The 6,507-nt window shown below is 46.3% G+C and overlaps 1 long non-coding RNA gene across 1 annotated transcript; it reads left to right on the top strand.

Annotated features, from left to right (window-relative positions):
- The first annotated feature begins 1,878 nt into the window (after positions 1-1,878).
- On the top strand, positions 1,879-5,551 carry LOC119388967 (uncharacterized). Its single transcript, XR_005182933.2, has 3 exons — positions 1,879-1,919; positions 2,831-2,973; positions 5,519-5,551. It is a non-coding gene; the product is annotated as an uncharacterized LOC119388967 (long non-coding RNA).
- The last annotated feature ends 956 nt before the right edge of the window (positions 5,552-6,507 follow it).

Genomic DNA, 6,507 nt, shown 5'->3' with positions numbered 1-6,507 from the left:
TGACTCTCTTTTTTTTAAGAGTGTAACGTCAGCACTCACGTTAGAGCACAGACGTCAATGTTATCGAAACGAAGTGCACTTTACGGTACGATGATGTGAATATCATTCGTAACTTTTGTTTGCGTATTCCTTCGGGGTCGAGCAACGCTTGAATATAGCTTGCTGCATCGCAGGAATATAAATGCAATATTCATTAGACTGCTATAAAAGCGAAGCCAACACTAGAACCAGAATTGACGTTAATCCGACATGACGCTTGTATCATACGAGTACATATGTAATGTTTATTGCTTTGTTATAAATTTAGATAGCCAGCAGTGCAAACACAATTGACGTTGCATTGACATTATGCATGCCGAGGGTCTTTTTCCGAAGCAGTTTCAAGACGTGGCGTGGCTGTGTGGTAGAATACCTGACTACCACGCAGAATACTTGGCTTCGATTCCTGCTGGGATTCTGATTTTTATTCTTCGCATTCGTCGGGTCAACGCTGCCGAGATCGGTTTTTCTTTACGCTCTCGCATTTAAACTGCCAATGTCTGTTCTCGCCGCTCCTTGGAAGATATGAACTGTCAGTCACCTTTGGCGCACACCCGCTTACCGTGGCCCGTGGTATACGGGCATATGCCACACGTGTCTGGAGGAAAGGGGTTGACGACGTACGCGACAGGATTGTCATGTTATTCATATCAATACAAGACAGTCATGTTCCTCAAGCCCTCTTACCCTCATGCCAATTTTGGTCTATACGGAGCTTAGGAGGCAATCGCGAGAGCATCCAGAGGTAGGTGACTAGATAGATAGATAGATAGATAGATAGATAGATAGATAGATAGATAGATAGATAGATAGATAGATAGATAGATAGATAGATAGATAGATAGATAGATAGATAACGGATCACGTAGCGCAAAATTTGACACAGGACAAGAGAGGGGGACGAAGACGAGCGCTTACTTCCATCAAGATTTATTTCGAGGAGCGTTTCTCCGCCGCCTACTGCTTCGAGTGCGATATCAACGACTAATAAAACTGCTGCAAGGAGCGCCGCAGAGCGGCAACGATGTCGACGGGCGCATGTCGCGCCTTGGTGGAGCGAGACAGACGCCAGCGGGAAGCGGGAACGCCTGCGCGCGTTTGCGGTTGAAGCTACGAATCTCTGCCTCCCGTGTTGCGGAAGCGCAGTGTGGGAGTGTATGCATGAGCTCAAGCGTAGATTACCCTATTACACGGGAGCGCACACCTTGCCGTTCCTCTCCTCAATTGAAGACGCTTTGGAGGAATGCATACCGAATACCAGTGTTTATTATCAGTTTCTTGGTGCCATACTTGCGCGGGATTCACGATATGCTATGTCCAGGTATATATACCAACTTCAGCTACCACAAGGGTTAAATCATGATAATGGGCGTTAGTCGTCGGGATGGTGATTTGCCACTAGCCGTCAACGTGGGTACGTTCACGTCAAACGATGCTATAGCTGCCAAACCTTAACAGACATTGTACAAGCTGTCGTATATCAATGCACAATAAACATTCAACTTCTTCTGCGAAGACACGTTGCACTTTCGTGTTGTACCGATCATATAACGGAGGGATCAGCCATGTCTTTTAAACATAACAAGCTTTGCTTGAAACGATCGGAGGAAAGTAGCAACTAGTTGCTTAAGGCGTATACGGCGCTTGAAATGCGTTTATTACGATGATATCTCATGATATTTTATCTCTTTCAGCTGCCCTGACTTCTAATAGAGTCAGGTTGGAAGAAAATGAACCGGATCGCACTTGGCTTCAGCCTGATGATGGTGTGCTCGGCTTCAAGTGAACCCAGTATCGCAACTGATGGCGTGGCTCGATCCGACTTAGTTAAAGCTGAAGAAGTGTCAAGGAACTCGTGGGCCTCTTCTCCCACATAAAAAGTGAGCCAACCACTCGTGTTCGCTTGCGCAGTATGATTCTGTGGAACCTGTAGAAAGACGAACTTGTTGGTGTCGTCATTGCTTTGAAGGAAACAGGTATGCGCGGACTACTCTATAGGCTTGTACGTTCACAACTAATTAATATGAGATCACTAAAACCATGATGGAGACCTTTTGCTGCAGTTAGTTTCTAGAGTGATGTTTGAGATAGCCAGCATGTGCCTGTTAGTAGAACTTTCTCCGCACGATGTGACTGGTTCGCATAGAAACACATCTTAACGCATAAGCCTGGTTAACACTCAGCGTGGCGTACATCTCTTATAAGCACACACCACAGATGCTTGTGAAACTCTAGTCATTGCTTAGCCCCGACGTCCAAATTTGGCATCGAATGATTTCAGTTTTGTTATTCTTGTGAAGTTTTATTTTGCCAGTAACGAAAAACGCTAAAGCGATATACGAATGGCATCGACATTGCAAAAACAGACCGCGATTCGGAAACGTGAATAAGCTGAGCTTATTAAAACATAAGATGACACATGGTCGTGTTTATTGGCAGAAGTCGATTTTCGAGACGCGCGACTCTCCTTAGAGAGTTCGATTCTGTTACACTCTCCGAGTGTAACAGAAACGAATGCCCGTAGAAGGTAACAGCAGGGACTGATGGGCGCTGTATTTGACGTGCTACATCACTTCGCAAAAAATTCTGAGAGCTGGGGTCAGAAAGTTTGTTCCGAATATTGCTCTATAATTTGCGTTTATATTATGCTAACTTATTCGGGGTGGAGCTTTAGTGCCAGGAGCATTTTGGTAGGTATATACTCATTCGCATCTCAAGCAAATGAGAAGGCTTCACATTGAACGTATACGAATGAGCATTGTTGCAGCGATTGTGATGTTGCCTTTCGCAGGCAGCATGCAACCGCGCCATTGCGCCGACCATCTGAAGGTAGGTCAAACGACAAGTGGGCTCTACAACATATTTGTTGGGAAAGAGGACAGCAAAGGAAAAGTCGTCTACTGCGACATGGACACAGACGGAGGAGGCTGGACGGTGCGTCTCGTCGTTTTTTACGCTTCGAAACGCGTGGGCCAGTTCAAGATTTGGTGGCAGCATTAACAGAGAGGTAGCGTTACCTTTTAACTGATAGGGTCGCGTTTTTACGGTCACCAAGACTCAAACTGTAAGGTCAGCAAGACTGCACGCCTCTTTTAAATTTTGGTATGCCTGACGACTGTAGATCATCATTACTGCGTGACAACATTGTGATACCTAGGTAGCAGGCTTCGCTCTTAATTCTCCCATGTGGCTTGCTGGGCGCGGTGTAGCACAAGATGACTGTCCGCATAAACCGTGTATAGCCTCATCTCACGCTAAGGGCGAAGTGTAAGCGCTAGTGAAGCTCTTATATTAAGCACATAGCGTGGCCTTAAGCGTACAAAAAGTTTTAAATTTCCATCTTGGAAGGAAGTCATTCCAGCCGCCACGTTGCACATGTCTTATAATCACGTGTATTTATCTAGAAACACCTTGAGCCCCAAACATCCCTGAATTGCATCACATTCAAGCCTTAATGACATGGAATGACTTTGGTCACTGTAGTAACGGAGCCGGTGTTATGCGCTGCTTCTACCGTGGACCGCGGTTCCATTGTACACCTTTTGCGGAAATCTTTTGAGGAAACACAAATAGCTATTTCAGAAGACGTATATGCTAACAGAGACGGTGACTAGAGAAGGCCCGGAATGCTGGGCCGAGTCTATGTCGTTTTCGCAGATGCATACGCGCTCTTTCTTTTTTTTGGCACTAGACCCTAACAACATGATGACACGTACAATAACAACAGGGTGACCGACCTTAGGCGTGATTTATTTTTTGCATGGGACGTAGGAATGTGCCCAACTCGTTGTCTTAATATCGAAGCATAAAAGCGCAGGACAAGCGCTGACTTCCAACTAATTTTGATTGACATGAACGCGTCATATAAGGAAACAGTTACAAACAGAAAGGAAAGAACAGGAAAAAAAAATGAATGGGAAACAAGACGTACTGACATGAAGATAGGAAAAACATTAACGATCATCGCGGCCTGCTGCACAAGCCCCCGCTTTCCAAGAAAATGAGCTCCCTGTCAGATAGTGCAACCAATGGTTCGCTTACGCACCCGCTCCTTTCTCGCACCATTTGAGCTGCCTCACTGGTTTATGCGCACTTGCTCATAGTTCTTATCAACACTGTGGTCCTCTTAAACTGCGGAGTGCACCCACACGTGCTCACGAGCAGTGCCAGGAAGTCTTGTTTTCCATTACGTACAGTACGGTCCACTGTTAAAGGGAACACTCGAATGAGCAACTTTCATTTTGTTGGCCCCTTAACGGATATCGGATGCGGAAAGATTGTTCGTTCACGTTACTAGTCTATCATAAGGGTTCGCAACTGTCAACCACCAGTAGTGTTATGCAAATCTAAGCCAGCGTTCCCTTTAACGGTGGACCCGTCTGTACACTATTGGCATGCTCACGTGAGCGCTCATTTAGACGTCTGCCCACCTGGGGGACGTAACACGCCCCGCAAGACAAGGGGATCCTTTACACAACGCCCTGCAGAGTGTCAATAAAGTGGGTTCTGTGTTTGACGACCCATTGCTTGCCGCATGTCTAGGTCCTATTTGCCAGCTTGTCGGGAGCACTGAAAAACAACTTGCACATTGGGCCGCGTTCCTTCATTTTTGCACGTGTTCATTTTTCATAGACTATAAATTGTTATCACGTAGTCGACTGGCGCACGAAAGAACGCAAAATAACATGATACAGCGTTGAAAGCATGATACAGTGTTGGCAGCAGTTCTACAGGAATGTAGACCTGATTAAATTGCACACACCATGAGTGGTGATATAGGCCACGAAAAATATCGGGGGTGGCGGCGTGCGAAATTATTTCATAGTACCCCACAGTTCGATTTACATAAAACACGCACGTGCCTGATATATCGCATAACTGCCGCTGAAACGACGTTTAACGCTGCAGAGAAACAGAATCAGGACGGTACGGGCGGCGGGCTGGCGTTTATTTCCTGCATTTTCTCAGTAAGGGAGAAGTTCACGGGAACAGGAAAGCATGAAGTTATGAATAATTCATGAAGAAGGGTCGTCGCTGGAGCTAACGCTTCTACAAGGCCACTTGTTGGCTGCAGCAACACACGTGTTCAGGAATTTTTAATTGCTTGCGTTGGGTGTATGTTACCGGCAATTATCTCATATATAAATTACTACCAATCAGGTTATCTCCACGTTCTCCTGAAGCATATACATGAACACTGGCTTCACAATCAACCACAGCAGTAACAGCCGCTGTTAACGATTAAAAAATGTTTTTTCTGCTTTGCTGGAAGAAAATCCAGTAGTCTAAGTTGTTAACTCTTCGCGCATAGTCCATGCGTGTTGTCGGCTCTTCGTCGTCTTTGCGACGTGACTGCGATGGCGCTTTTTTGTGCTAGCAAATGTCCGCGTAACAATTTTTCTGCAGTGCTATCTTTATATAGCGCAGTGAGCGTCGCACCTCAAGCTGCGTTTCCCTGTTTTACTTGTGCGTCGCTCAGGTCATTCAGAGACGAGGACAATTCGGCACAACGTGTACTACTTCTACCGAAACTGGACGGAATATGCCACCGGATTTGGCGATCCTGCCAAGGAATACTGGTTCGGTAAGCGAGCCGTCTGGCGTGCAACCTCATGTGTATCACACGTGGGCAGAGAGTATAGTCCCGTTGTTAAAACGTTGCTGCATGGCTGAGTTGTGAAATTTATTATTTTCTAGCATCCATGAAGGAAACAAAAATGACATTCATAAGAAAAAGTCTCTAAATCCTCCCATTATTTAAACCTCATTTATTGCACCTGACGACAAATTTCTTAGCGTTGACTGAAAGCACGTGCTATGGCTGCAGCCTTTGGTGAAGGAAGAGCGATCACTTTATCGTTCAACCAACATTGGCCCAGCAGTCGGTGCTTGCCTGAGGGCAGCACCGACAGCTGGGTTGCTATGCAGGATGACCCGAGCTTCTCGGGAACACGATTTTGCTCCGAGCTCGCACTACGGCAGCCATGGTAGGAAGACAGTGCAGAGCGCGCGATAGCAGCGTTGATAAAAACGGCTACAAGAACGAGCACGGTGTCATAAGCGCATGTGGGGCATTTCCGGCAGTTTTCAAAGGAACACCGCGTGCGAACGCGTCAGCGCCGCTGCTCAGTCAACATCAGCCAGCCATCTACTCAGCCAGCCAACTGAACATCGCGCCTCCCACAGGCCTGTTCGTGGGCATTTGTCCTTTTTCGGGCAAGTTCTTTCGTTCGACCGGCAACATGGAAATTTCCACTCTCGAAGGCAAAAAGGGCGCACACGTACCACTCTCGTGCAGCTCGTGTCGCTTCTCTCGAATATTACAGATAAATAAATGGACAGGTTACTGCTACTTCCATTATACGTCTGAAGATTTTTCTGCAGTAACGAAACGGTAGAAACAATGTCTTCACGAACAAGTAAATAGTTACATTTCTCGCCGCAAATGCCACCAGGGGCGCTTGATTC

Source organism: Rhipicephalus sanguineus, chromosome 1 (genome assembly GCF_013339695.2).
Source record: "Rhipicephalus sanguineus isolate Rsan-2018 chromosome 1, BIME_Rsan_1.4, whole genome shotgun sequence".
Classification (NCBI taxonomy): domain Eukaryota; kingdom Metazoa; phylum Arthropoda; class Arachnida; order Ixodida; family Ixodidae; genus Rhipicephalus; species Rhipicephalus sanguineus.
This window is presented reverse-complemented; position numbering and strand designations above follow the sequence as displayed.